The following is a 14,933-nucleotide window of genomic DNA, read 5'->3' on the forward strand; positions in this document are numbered from 1 at the left end:
ATGTTGTCATTCATTTGTTTTTTGTCATTCATGAAGTCTTTAAGCGAGGGCTGAAAACTATTATTAAAATTGATACCTTGCTGTTGGCCAAAGGGGAGGTCGGGCTTAGAATTCCAACCTTGCTGAGGACGACGGTCTGAGTCATTGGGAGTGTTGTTCCCAATGGAGTTCTCGTCCTCTTGAGTGAATGGGCAAGATTTACCCGAGTGTCCAGTTTTGTTACATTTCTCACATGTCATCTGAGGCTCCATAGTCTGGTTAACTTCCTGGTGTGGAGATTCTAGCTTTTCCATGAGAAGATCCATCTTGGCTGCCAGCACATTGACACGGTCGATTTCATGTATTCCTTTTGCATGAGCCGGCTGCCTATCTCCTTTCCAACTCTGGTTGGAAGCAACCTTGTCGATGAGCACTTTAGCTCCTGCAACATCGAGAGAGAGGAATGCTCCTCCCGTTGCTGCATCCATGTGATCTTGCGATCGCTGGTTCAGGCCATGGAAGAAGTTCTGAATGATAAGCCATTCTTCCATGTCGTGGTGTGGGCATGCTACAATGTAATCCTAAAGACGTTCCCAGGCTTCCGGTATTGTCTCTTCCTGGAGTTGTTCAAAACTAGAAATCTTGTTCCGAAGGGCTTTAGTCTTGCCCACCGGAAAGTACTTGACTATGAAAGCATTGGAGCACGCATCCCAAGTGTTAAACACTTTCTTGTAGGTATAGAACCACGTCTTTGCTTTCCCAAGCAAAGAGAATGGGAACAGTCGAAGACGAACATTATCCATCATAGTGCCTCTTGGGTTGATTATGCTGCTCACTTCCAGAAAATTCTGTAGATGAGCGTGGGCATCCTCTGATGCCTTTCCGCAGAAGGGATTTGCTTGAACCATGTTGACAAGCCCAGTCTTTATCTCAAAGCCATCAGTGCCTTGGTCATTGTTCAGTCCAGTAGGGATATGGCTATTGGATGGGGCTGAGAATTGACGAAGTGTATTCTGAGCCATGGGTATTGAAGCTGGCATTGTCAAACCTTGATCCTAAGAAAATTTCTTCTGGTAGAAAAAATTCACCCAATTCTTTCTAGATATGAGTTGAAGTGATATGGTAGATCAAATTCGGTCCTGCACTGCTCTGCAGAAATCACAAAGATACCGAGAGCAATGGAAATTCCGCTAAAATTAGCGGTGACAAACTAGTATTATCAAACTATTCAACGATATCTTTAGCCAATTGCTTCCCCGGCAACGGCGCCAGAAATGCTTGTTGGCGTTTCTTACGCTCAATAGAATATGGATTCCTCAAGCGCACAGAATCACCGCTGTAGCACTTCACCTTGGAGTATTCAAGGGTATCGTATTTTTCCTCAGGGAAGCACTATGGTTAAAGAGTATCGAAGAATTGAATGACAAACTTTACTAGAGATATCAACTGACTAACTTAGTGGGGGAAAGCCTAATATGATAGGATAAGATAATGGCCAATGATGACTGTTTGACACAGGAGACTCTAATCCTTAGAGAGGTAAGCAGCTGGGAGGACAATGAGTGAGAAAGACTTCTAAAACACATCTAGACTATCGAGCTAACCTCTCTAGACTAAACCTTGCTTCTAACTAGTTATCGGGAACCTAGAGCTTACTTCGGCAGCTGGAAGATGAAGGACTTCAGAAAGGGATGAGAGGGGAGTCCAACGGCAACATGCAACTACTGCTATGAAAACACCCGAACGTGGTGGACTACAAAGGACGGATAGGGCTGTCACCACCTACCGACTACCTTAACAGTTCTGTGGGGTGGAACACACTTTCTAGCTAACACTAAGCCCAGACACCACGTCCGTACTCTGTGTTAGGATTTCTCTTGTCGCAAACAAGAGAAATCCCCCTCAACCTAGAGCACTAACTTGAGATACTCTAGTCCGGGCGATAAAACCTGTAAGGTAAGATCCCGATAAACAAGATAGGTACAAAGCCTAAGCTAGAGAATAACTTCCGCACACAAGTAAGATAACTTGGAAAGGTGAATAAATGCGGAAAGTAAAGCTGACTCCAAAAGATAAAGAAGATAACTTATATTGATAAATGTCAAAGGAAAAGATACAAGGGCTTATACAAACTTCCGATGACGACTCTGGAATCTCGAGACAAGCTCGACTCGACTCTAACTCCCAGACTACCTAACCTACTCTAGAAACTAAAAATGAGAGAAGAGAGCTCCTTTGGTGTGTGTTGAGAGTGAGGGTGTTGCTCTCTATTTATAGTGCTCCAAGGTCGGTACGAGGTGGGCGCGTGTGTTGTAAGCAACTAGGTCGGTTGATGTAACTTCCACCCGAAGTTGAGCATAAACTGGTGCAAAGTGGGGCCGGCCGGCCTCCCCTAGGCCAGCCTCCCCTAGGTCGGCTGGCCTGGGGATCCCACCATCTGGCCACCGACTTTTTGTGGACGGCTTGGATTGTCTCCTAGAAGTCGGTGGAAGAGGATTGGGTCCAAAGCACGTGATTGTTAGGCCGGCCGGCCTCCCCTAGGCCGGCCGGCCTGGGTTTGGCTCCTCTCAGCCCTCCGTTCCACCGACGCATCAATCAACGGTTGCACATTCTTGCTCAAGGCGGTTTAGGTCTTGAAACTGCATTTGGACACTGAAAGTGGACCCAACCTTCCATTGCTCAAGCCTTTCGGTCTTTGTTTGTGAATTTTGGGCGGAACCAAATTGGATTGGCTTGGATTTGTGCTCATGATCACTCTGGAAAAGTTTCGTGGCATGGAATATTGAGGTGCCAGGCCGGTCAGCCTGGTATTTTGTCAATTTTTCCTGATTTTTGGTACACTAGTTCCTGTGACCACAACTCATTCAAAACTTGTTGCACTTGTTAGAAATAAGCAAAATATGTATGAAACATGGTGTGAAGCTCATGTTATTCCCGAGAAGTTGACGGTCAAAATGAGAAATAATGGCCGTCAACAGCCTTCTTCCTCCATTCATCCAATTCAGCCTATTGGATTCTCCCTTCTAACCCCGGCTGATTGGAGATCCATTTTCCACCTCTTAATTGCCCCATGGGATCTGAACTCAAGGTCAACTGGTGTATGGCAAGTTTTTCCATAGATCAGCTAGTGCGGTGTTTGTCCTATCGGTGTCTTGAAGGCTGTTCTATATGCCCAGAGTGCCTCGGGTATCATGTTATTCCATCCTTTCCCCATGGCATTCGATATCTTATGCAGAATGTTTCTGATCTTCTTGTTAGATGTTTCTGCCTGGACATTGGTCTAGGGATGGGATGGAGTAGCAGCCCAGTGGTTTTACTCTCAACTCACTTAGACACTTCCTATAGGTCATGTCTTGTGAAGTGTGAGCCTTCGCCACCAAACACGACTCTTGGAAATTCAAAGCAAGTGTGATTTCCTGAACCATCTTCTTTGAATTCTTTGAGTCGGCTGCAACACAGGAAGTGCTTCATCCATTTGGACAAATAGTCCATGGACTTCAAGATGTACTTGCTCTGACATATGGAAAGACTCACGAAGTGAACTCCCCATATGTTGATTACTTCCAACTGAAGGTTGCTCTTCAGTGACAAAGCATTAGGGAATTGAAATTCTCGTGTTTCTGACATCTTGGGCATCGCACAGATTCTTTAGCGTCTCAAAACTTGGTTGGCTAGAATTGTACATTCTGCCGAACCTAAGCATGAATACAGAATACTTGTAGTATCATCCTTATGGTAAGGAGTGGCATGCTCAAGAATCTTGCGGGTCTCACATAGCGGGATGCAGTAGTGGAGTAAACAAATAGCAAAGACTTTGAATGGATAGCGGTTCTCCCAAGGGTGGTATTTGCTGAGGTGAATATAGCTTCTTCTTATCTTCGTCTAGAGATATATATCCAGTCTCCATAAAATTCACTAAATTCTCATACCTTGGTCTGGATATAGTGACCTCCAGAAGAGTATCATCTCTCAAGAAGTCAATCGGTTAATCGGTTACTTGAGAGATGAGTAGCCATAAAATTTCCTACTCCTTTCTTATCTCTGATTTTCTAGATCAAATTCTTGTAGGAGCAAAACCCAACAGATGAGTCATGGCATGACTTCCTTCTTGGTCAACAGGTGCTTTAATGTAGCATGATCCGTGTATACTATTACCTTAGCACCAGCCAAGTAGGAGCTGAACTTAAGGCAAATACCAATGCCCGAAGTTCATTCTCCGTTGTTGCATAATTGAGATCCGGTCAATGTCTTACTTGCATAAGATTTGGCATACTACTGATTATCCTTGCATTGATCAGGCACTGCTCCGACGGCGTAACCATTTGCACCACCCGTGGTCTCGAAAGGAAATTTCCAATCGGGAGAATGTATGATGGATGAAGAAACGAGTGCCTCATGGCACTCAATGTCCGAGGACAATCTTTTCTCTGACCATAAAGTGACACTTCTCCCAATTAAGGTCAAAGTGTGTTTCTTCGCAACTCTTGAGATCTTTGTCCGAATTCTCAAGGTATTCTTGCTAGAGACTGAAAAATCATCCATGAAACCCTTCATGATGCTCTCAGTTTGGTCAGAGAAAGTCGCCATCTTACACCTCTGAAGTAAACCAGATGCATTGCAAAGACTAACGATATTCACCGGTAGGCGAATGTGCCATAAGGACAGGTGAAGGTAGTCTTACTTGGTCATACGATCTTGGTGATGACCAGAATATCCATCAAGGTAATGGAAGAATGAGTGCTTAGCCTGTCGTTCAAGCTCCTCGTCAAAGAAGGGGAGAGGATAGTGGTCATTTCGGATATTCTTGCTGACTATCATACACGTCCTTGATGACTTCCCTTTGAGGTGTGAGATCTCTACTCTCAGAGGTAATTGCTCCCTTCTTTGGGGACCACTTGAACTAGGCTGACCAAAACACTATCTGACACGGGGTTGATGACGCTCGCGTGTAGTAGTCTCAATAACTCTTGGTTCACTACCTTCCTCATCGCATTGTTCAGCCATCATTGGTGCTCTCAGGATAATTTATGGTCCGGTTCCATAAAAATGCGATGGGTGCACAAGTCGGGGCTGATCCCCTTTCTAGTCCTGGAGAGAATACCCGATGACAAACTGGTACTTTCTCTAGGACTGCAACGAACCACCGAGTCTAACTCTCTATCAGCATGTCGCTGATGAAGACTGGCATGCTACTGTTGTTGTTGGAGGAAGGCGTTCTTCATCCTAGGAGGCAGCGGTTTCAGCTCAAGAAGAAGATGTGGCACTTTTTCTTCTTCGTTGAGCTTGAGGTGGCCGCCCGAATCTGTTTCCTAGGTGAATTGAATGGCATCTTCTTTAGAGATGCTCATTGCCTTCTCCATTGGGTCTTTCTCCGGTCTAGCCTTTTGCAATTTATTGCCTAAACGGATTAGATTGACCGGGATCTTCTTTTGTCAACCTCGAGCTATGAAGAGTAGCTCGGAATCCATTGGAGTTGACAAGTTGCCCTATTGGCTGACCGGTCAGGATAACTTATCACCTTCAGGGATATCAAAGACGTGGAAATCCATAAAGATCTTGTTATGCCCCATCTTCAGGGACATAACAGGGAGAACCTTCTTACTCTCCATCATCTTGCCGTCGATCCACTTCGGGTGCTTACGGGAGAAGGACACGAGTTCCTTCGGATTGTAGAAGTTCTCTTGTGGTGCATTGTCCCCAATAGTGCAGAGGAGTTTTCAAGAATTGAATTCCGCTCCCTCTATCCATTCCTTACTAGTGATCACAGTGAGACCCTTAATCTGTGATGTAGCATCTGGAATGAATGCCTCAAATCTTGAGCATATGCACTTATGCTCCTTCGGCATGTCAGAAACATGTCTGAGGTCATGATGAGCATTGGCATATCATCAATGAGTGGCTCATGATCTGTGGACTTGATTGGTTTGATAATTTCCACTATGTGTGGTGGAGGTGAGAGGATGCAGCTGATAGGGTTGTCAGTTGGTTTGGGTGGAAGAAGGGCTCCGGAAACCAATGAATTGTTGCTTCAGCATCTTTCGGAATTCGATGAGGTATCCCAGATTTGCCATTAGCAAAGATCTTTCCCACGTTGTTCCAAGTGCGAACACTCTGGTAGCAGGGAAGCAAAATTCATCCGTCAACTTGATCCAATCTCCTCCAACTCTCCCTACCGTCTGGTCATACAAATTTTTGCTTCGCCCGTCAGAGAGAACGGGGAGAGCTCCACCATAAGGTGTTTTGGTTCGAACAGGGTATGGTTGAATTCCACAGGTGAGGATAGGGATTCTTGTCCTTTCTCCTAGAGAAGGACTATGCGCGAACCATGACTGTGAGACTGGGACTGGTCTCGTAACCATCAGATAAGGGGGGTGATAGGATGGTGGAGGTTCCAAATACTCGCGGGATGGAACTGCCGGACAACTAGGAGTAGAAATCCATGTGGATGGGCAGAAAGGTGTACAGCTAGACGAATTCTAAGCTAGTGTTGCTACCGTTCCCCGGCAACGGTGCCAGAAAGCTTGTTGGCACTCCTTAGCCTAAATGAATTACTTCACAAGCAGAGACCGATGTAGCTTTCACCTTGGAGTATTCCAGGGTATCGAATCCACGGGGAACAATAAAATGCGACTAGACCTAGAACTAGTTCAGCCGGACCCACCAGGGGAAGAGAGGTAAGTGGGTAGAGGGTCTAACATCGGTTAGCCAACTCATTACCCAGAAGATGAGAAGGGAGTCCGACGTTCGTCGACAACTACTGCTATGAAAACACCCGAATGTGGTGGACTACAAAGGACGGACAGGGCTGTCACCACCTACCACCTACCGCTGCAGTACCGTGGGGTGGAACACAACCCGAGGTAACTAACCAATTCTAGGCACCACGCCTAATACTATTGAGTTACGCACTCCTGCCTCCCGGCAAGACAGAAAGCACTCTCAAATAAGTAGAACTTGCTACTTACGCAGACTAGGGATCCCGCAGATCAAAGACAGAAAGTAAACAAGTAACTCAAGTAAAGAGGAAGACTAGCGAGATACCGACAAGAGACGAGGAACTTCACTCCGAAGATGCTTCATTCCTCTGAGGTGGTTTACAAACGTGGAGTAAGACCGAGAGGACTCGGCACCGCTCCTTTACTTTGGCATTCGCCAAGACTCTCACCTCACACTCTACATATTCTACTAAGATGGACTACATCTTGCTTGGGACTCTTCTCCTCTCCAAATGGTGTGTCTTGAATGAGGGGTGGGGGCTCCCTTTTATAGTGCTTCCAAGGCGGTTATCACGAGGTCGCCTACACTTCACGCAAGTAGGTCGGCATCGTAACTTCCACGCGAAGGTTGGACACATGGCATGAAAAAGTCAGGCTGGCCGGCCTCCCCTAGGCCAGCCGGCCTAGGAGTCACGCCATCTGTCCACCGCCTTCGATTGGACGCTCCTGATGCTCTCTGGAGGTCGGTGCGAAAGGTCGTTTGTCAAACCGACTTTTCTTAGGCCTGGCAGCCTAAACTAGGCCAGACGGCCTGGCTCTGGAGAGATTTTGGCCCTCCGTTGCACCGACACGATCCTCCCTGGCCGTAGATCATTCTTTGATGGGGTGGACATTTGTGCTCTAATCATGGCCGAGGATGCCTTCAGTTTGGATATGGGTTCAAGCCTTCCAGGTCCAACTTGTGTATTTTGGGGTACTACCCATTGGAATGGCTTGATTTCTCTCACTAGATGATATTGGCAAAGTCTCATGCCAAGATTCCACAGAAAGTATGCCGGTCGGCCGAATTCGGTCCTTCCGGTCCACCAGTCCAACATGGGTGTACCCGGCGGTAGAGTTTCAGGACGGGGATCTTAGGACCAAGAGCTCGACGGTAACACGAGGATGCAAGGACTTAGACAGGTTCGGGCCGCAATGTGCATAATACCGTACGCCCTGTGTTCGGGGTTATATTAGGGTTTGTAGAATGATGCGAAGAAGAAGTCTCTCTATGGTTCTGCCTACGCCTCCTTTATATAGACTAAGAGTCGTAGGGGTACAAGGAAGATATGCTCTGCTTGTTTTACAAGAAAGAAGGTCGGCTAAGATCCCTAGATATCCGGACTTCTAACTGGAACCTTTCATCCTGATCTACTGAAGATCCTTTCCGCATACAGCCGAGTCCCTGCACGCCGAGTAGTCGTAGCCGAGTCACCGAGCAGGGTAGTCACCCGAGTATGGGGACCCCACTTGGCAGGGAGGTATATAGATCTACCTCCGTCAAGGCCCCGAGCGCCGGAGGGCCGAGTTGAATCCCGATGTACTGGACGAGGTCTTTTGGTGCTCTTTGTAGATGTCCATAGTCGTTGTAGATCTCGAACGGGATGCGCCCCTGGGCGCACTCATTGGATGTAGCCCCCGAGCCTCCGAAGGTTTCGGAGAAGCTTTTCGAGGGTCAAAGAACTGATCCTTGACTCCTGGAGGTCTGAGCCCTCAGCAAGCCGTCAATACGTCCGGCTAGATCTCGACTCCAACCGAGTTTCAGGCCTCAACAAGTATTTTTGTTATGCCAGCTCCCTGAAGATACTAGCTCATAGCTGCCTCGAGACAGCTAAGGCCGTGGAACCACCTCAGTACCCTGGCCCTAAAGCCCTGGTCAAGTCACTGAGACATACCGGGTGGTTATGGCGTCCAGGCTCTGAAGCTTTAGCCGGGTAGTGAGACACTCCGGGTCAAATATGGCGCCCAGCCCCCAAGCAGGGTCACTGGCGGAGTCACGGAGACGCGCCGAGTAGATACGGCATCCGGGCCCTGAGGCCCTGGCTGGGTCATTGAGACACGCCGGGTCGTAGGTGGCGCCCAGACCCCGAGCAGGGTCACTGCCGGAGTCACGGAGACGCGCCGAATAGTCACGGCGTCCGGGCCCTAAGGCCCTGGCTGGGTCACTAAGACACGCTGGGTCGTAGGTGGCGCCCAGCCCCCGGGCATGGTCGCTGGCGGAGTCACGGAGATGCATCGAGTAGTCACGGCGTCTGGGCCCAGAGGCCCTGGCTGGGTCATTGAGACATGCCGGGTTGTTTCAGGAATATTTGGAGCATATTCCCATTGTGGTAAAAATCGAACTGTTATATCCTGCATAGATCTGGCGAGCCTGACAGGGGAGCGGTGCTGTCAGAGGCAACGGTAAAAAGAAAGTTACAGTTCCTCCCGATCCTTCCGCCGCAAGATTCCCGGCCGAATTAGATCTGGCCGTTGATTTTGAATCTTCCCGTTACATGGGCTCCAGTATTTAAACAGGGGAGGTTGCTCAGAGCGCCCACCCTGTTCCCGAGCGCTCCAGAGCCTTCCGCTGCCTTGCTGACTTGCCTCGCTTCCAGAGCTCACTGCTTCCTTGCTCCTCGCGATTTCCACCCCTCTCCCGAGGCTCGTCGCCATCGCCATGGCCGCCACACCTGCTACATCCTCCTCGTCAACCTCGGGGAGCGCCGGAGATGTTCCGCCGCCTTCCTCGTCGTGGCAGCGGTGCACGCTGCAGGAGAGCGACATACAAAACATGATGGAGCGCGGTGTCCTCCCGGAGAAGCAAATCTCCGGGTGGCGGTGCTGTTACCAACTTGATCATCCATCAGAAACACGTGACTATGTGCACTATACAGAAACGTTTCATGAATTCAAAAATAATCAGAATCATGTATTTCACACTTAGAAAAGCGCAACCCCAATATGCAATTGCTATATTATCTAGGAATTTGCTCTCTTTGACGTACTTAAAATATAACCAAAATGTTGTGAAACAAACCTACTAATTTTTAAAATATATTTATGTTACCTTTAACCTGATAAACCTTAGATTTCTATTTGAAAGGAAGAGCCTAGAAGCCATTACTTGGTCATCAACGATGGCAAGAAAGTACTCCTTACAATGGGAGCTCTTTTATCTGCTATATACCTTCTTTTTTTGTTTTGACAGGAGTTCTGTCATACACCTTAATTAACTAACTGGAAACTCACTCCCACCTTTTCTTTTCTTTTGTTTTGACAGGAGTTCTGTCATACACCTTAATTAACTAACTGGAAACTCACTCCCACCTTTTCTTTTCTTTTGTTTTATTTCCAGATAAGTCTATTTGCAGGGGCAAATTTTACTTTCTGGTCGGTTACACCTTTCGTAATTAAAGTTAAGTATCTCCAACATGTTAGGGATGTTTTTCAAAAAAAAAAGAGAGAAGAGTTATTTTTAATTAGGTCCTTTCAAGTGGTTATGAATTATTTGAACAAATAAAGAATAAAGAAAAGATGCTTCAATAGTATTGGCTACAATAGAGTATCAGCTAAAAGAAAGGCTCTCTTCTTGTTGTTGCACAGAAGCACAGTACAACAATAACTTGGCTTTTTTCAGATGTGCTTTTGTAGATGAGCGGAGCAACATTGTCCAACCTTTCACTCTTAACATCTGACATGTGGGCAGTTGCTATTCAAATTTTATTCTACCATCAGCAGGTGAAAATGTCTGAACCCAGATACTTGTGCCAAATTATGACATATTACCCAATAAGCTTATGTACCTTAGGTGCAACCTACAGATAAATTGGCTGTACTAACTAGCATTCACAATTGTGGCCATTGGATTGATTATCTACTCGATGAAGAAAGTTTGTTCAAACCATCCTAGATCATTTTGTAAATCATCTAATCATGCTTGCAGAAACCTAACAGAACTACTTGGATGTAATCTATGAAAGAGAGTTCTTCATATGACAAACAAGCGAGTATAGAAGCAGCAGCGCAGGATTAGCAACTTCAAGATGGGTTAATTTAACAGAAAGTGGTTCTAATTCAGGAAGACAAGAAAGGACACATAATGATGAAATTGGCATCTGTTAAGGGATCAGTGACACCTCCTTGATAACAGATATTTTCATCCCAAATCAATATGGCAACATAAATCTGCAGAGTACAATGCTGCTCGGTTCATGTATAGGCAAAACTGTTAATATCTCAAGCAACCAAGGAAATTTGGATGCAGAAGTAAATTGATTTTTATATTATTTTTCCTTATGCTCAAAGTTGCGTTCCTGCACCATTATTCTCTCAAGCAAAATATTTCCTCAATATTGTAGGCAGGAGCCCCGAGGATGGCGCAATGAAGATCCTCCCCTTGAACAATATCAAGCCGTCCACCACAGACCACTGTTCCGGCTTGGCACCTCCTCGGATGGCATCGTGCAGCTGTGAAAGCTCCGAGTCTCCATTGTTCTCCTGACAAATATCCTCGAAGACGTCGAACGTGGGCAGTGACAGGGTGGCCACCTCGCCGGAGTGTCGCCCCTGCTAGGATTAGTAGTCGGTTAGTTTGTTACGAGTTGTTTCCAGGCTTGGCAATATATAAGCCATGACCTGCGGTAGTTTTGGTTGTCCAGATTGTATCTTAGATTGGTTCGTGCTCCTGCCTTCCAGGTGCGCCGTGAGCTTCAGTCATTGCTCCGGCTTGGTCCGGCACGCCGGCGAGGTCTAGGGCCATGCCCTGCTACTACCTTTGAATACAATTTGCGTCGTGTTCCTCCCACCAATTCCAATTTTTCCGCTGCACGTGACAGGTGAGGTCTTGTGTGGCAAGCAGCCGATGGCCCAGTTCATGCGACCATGCACAGATGGTAGAAGATTCGTTATCATCTAGGGCAGGAGGGAGGGAGGGAGAGACCTTCTCCAGTGCTTTGATTCCTTCAGATAATTTTTGGCCATTGACAACTGCTAGGCCAAGCATGTAGGGCTTGTTTGGATGCAGCCCTGCCAGGCAGCACGCCACCCAGGCAGCGATCCTGACCCCAGGCCTCCAAAATCGGACGCCTGAGCACGCTGCCTGGGCCAGGCAGCTTTGCCAGGGCACCAAGCAAACAAGCCCGTAATGTCCCTGCCAACTAAGTTATTGTTAGGAATAAACCTAACTGTTTGTGTGAATGCGTTGGTGTGCCGCGTGTGTCTGTGTGCAGGATAGCTGCACGGGGGGCTGTTAGCTGCAGTGATGAGTCGCAGACGTGCCTTCCGGAGAGCTTGGCAAGAGGCCAGATCGTGCGCATGAGGAGTGGCTCACGTACGTCGTGGCCGGGTCTTCAGGAGCTAGTGCACGGAGGGGCAGTTGCTAAGCGCTGCAGCTATAAAGCACGATGTAGTCTTGTTTGTTCGGGTTGAGCCGAGCTGAACTGAGTGAATAAACAGGCCAAGATACAGGCGTTCGTCGCCGCGGCGTTCGTCACCGGAAATCCTTGTGTGTTCCTCGTGTTCTTGGGATCGTCCATCGATCCTCGGTTCCAACAGTTATCATCTAAAAGAAATAGAATAAGAGGTGAGGAGCGTAAAGATGATGTTTCACTCATCCGTAAAAACAAAAGAACACTTATGCTGCAATGCAGCACCACTACAATTTCAACAGTGAATCAAAGAACAATGTCAAAATGGTAAAACCCAGCTATCCGCAATTAGCAAACAAGTAACAAACAGAGTCTGTAGTATTTGAATTTAGTTCTGTTCCTTCCTGTTAACTCCAGAATAATGCATACCAAGACTTAATTACAAGTTCATCTAGTTGAATGCCATTGCTACGGGTGATAAAAGACTTTTTATACAATACACAAAAAAGCAACATTGAGCATGCTCGATTCCATACATTCATTAGAGATAGAACACTCACATATATCAACAAACTTGTACATGCAACTTGTATGTCCTTTTAAATCATGATATATAGATTAAAATCATCCACCACCAACCAGATACAAACAAAAAGTGGAAATTAATATTCACAAAATATATGCGTTGAGCAACATTGTGCAAATGATATCTCACATAAACGCAGGAGATTCCCTTTTAACAGAAGAGGTAAGCAGTATTTTGTTGATGAAAGCGAAAGAAAGTTAAAGAGCACAAACCTAGCAGGTTGTGTAATGAAAGACTGTGGAAACTATGTATTATAAATTTTCAGGCCTCCGATCCAGCTCACTATTCCTGAAAAAAAAAACTACACAACCATTACTGCATTGCAACAAAAAACTTGCAAATAATTGGCTACAAAGGAATGTATGGGCCAAGGAAGAAGTGCATGTCCATGGCATAATAATAAACTCAAAATCTTGGCAACATCTAGTACTCAAGTAAAAAAGGGCAGACCCGGCGGCTCCCACTTGAGTGGGGTTCTGGGTAAGGGGTAATAGAAGCCAGCCTTACCCCCGCAAATATGCAGGGAGGCTGCTTCGAACCTAGGACCTGAGGCTGCTTCGAACCCAGGACCTGGTGCACAATGGGTGAGCTTCTCACCAACTGCACCAAGCCTGCCCTTCAGGTTGCAACATCTAGTACTCAAGTATACTGACAAAATTAGGAAGCCATCTAAAAAGCATGATATTTGTTATCTGGGTGTGCAAAGGATATTGCTCGGACAACCTCATATAGGATTAACATATCAATCTCTAGAGTTGCACTGGCCAACACAAAGGAATAACATACCAGATTTTAGTCGAAGGATCCAAAGAAAGCAGTTAAATAGGCTTCAGATTTACTCACACGACAAACAAATGGTCAAACAAAATAAGGGAATCTCCTATAGCACTAATGCCACATGGCAATGCAGTTCAGACCCAGAGTGTACACTTTTGAAGCATGTAAACATGATCAGTTCATCAGTAAAGGTTGTCGTATGGACTCATATAGCAAATCTGGATCATTCTGTTAAAGTCAGAATTGTAGCCCCCATTTCGCAACTACTTCAACACAGAATCAGTAAGAAAGGACAAGAGACATTTTACCCATTGCAAAATCAGAATTACGGGAAGCTCAATTCAAGCGGCATGAGGCAAACAAAACAAGCTCAACAACTGAGTTGATCAAGCATATCCTGTTTATCAAGTGGACCCTTTGAAGGATTTAAAACAACTATAAGCCCACAGAATGAAATGTAATAGCAAGAACTTTGATATGATTTATATTGCACGATCCATCAAATCAAAATTGTCATGTGGTAAGCAATTGGACTGTTGATCATTAAATGCTAATCGTTTGAGCTGCTAGAATGGACTGCACTCAAGCCTGAACTTGGCCTTTTGGTACCTTGAGGACCTAGCGTCCATAGCAGACAGACCGAGGGCATGGCGAGGTGGGGAAAAGAGAGAGGGGGAGAAGGGGGACTCATTTGAGGGCTCACCGACGCTGGGGGACCACGTGAATGGCAGATCTGCTGTTCATGGCGCTCGATGGCCGGAGGTTCAGCGACTTGAGGAGGTGGTGGAGGTCCAGCTCATTGCAGAGCGGAGGGGGATGCGAGAGCGGCAGAGTCGGCGGCGAGCGCGCCGGGGAGGCAAGAGCGGAGAGCAAGGGGGAGGGCGAAGCGGCGCCCAGGCGCGTGAGAGCGGCAGCGGCGAGCGCGGGTGTCGAGCGCGTGAGGGTGGGGGCACGGAGAGGGGGCAGTGGTGGGCAGCGATGCAGGGAGGAGCTCGCGGCGGTGGTGAGCGCGAGCGTCGGCGGCGTGCGCGATGGGGAGGAGGGCGGAGCGGCGAGGGTGGGGGAGCGGAGAGGGGGAGGGCGTTGCCGGAGCGGTTAGCGAGGGGGAGGGAGGAGCGGAGCGCGAGGCCGGAGGAGAGGCGGCGGAGGAGGCGCGCTCGGAGACACGCAGAGATCGAGCAACCGCCAACCGTCGACGAAAAGGCGGACCGGAAAGAGGGGGAGCGGGGATGCCGGTTTTTGTACCGTGGGCAGACTCACGCGGCGAGCGAAACCAAGCGAGGGGTAAACGTCTACTTCGTTCTTTTTAGTTGTAGAGAAGAGAAGATAGAGATAATCAATATAGGCACTCCAAAAACAAAAGGTCATTGGAAATTGGCTAAGCAAATGCACTATTTTGTTCATTCGTAACCAAGATTTGCTAATACTAACATCATTTTTAACAGTTATTTGTCTAACAATGATACTTTGACTAACTGAGAACAGAAC

General features: G+C 47.1%; 1 long non-coding RNA gene and 1 other non-coding gene across 2 annotated transcripts; one reads left to right on the plus strand and one right to left on the minus strand.

Annotated features, from left to right (window-relative positions):
* The first annotated feature begins 528 nt into the window (after positions 1 to 528).
* On the plus strand, positions 529 to 634 carry LOC120693708. The gene has a single exon (XR_005683162.1). It is a non-coding gene; the product is annotated as a small nucleolar RNA R71 (small nucleolar RNA).
* A 10,182-nt stretch (positions 635 to 10,816) lies between these two features.
* LOC120693094 lies at positions 10,817 to 14,636 on the minus strand. The gene is made up of 3 exons (XR_005682860.1): positions 14,149 to 14,636; positions 12,881 to 12,956; positions 10,817 to 12,276 (listed from the first exon to the last, which is right to left on the minus strand). It is a non-coding gene; the product is annotated as an uncharacterized LOC120693094 (long non-coding RNA).
* Between the last annotated feature and the right edge of the window lie 297 nt (positions 14,637 to 14,933).

The sequence above is a fragment of the Panicum virgatum genome, chromosome 9N, assembly GCF_016808335.1.
Source record: "Panicum virgatum strain AP13 chromosome 9N, P.virgatum_v5, whole genome shotgun sequence".
NCBI lineage: Eukaryota > Viridiplantae > Streptophyta > Magnoliopsida > Poales > Poaceae > Panicum > Panicum virgatum.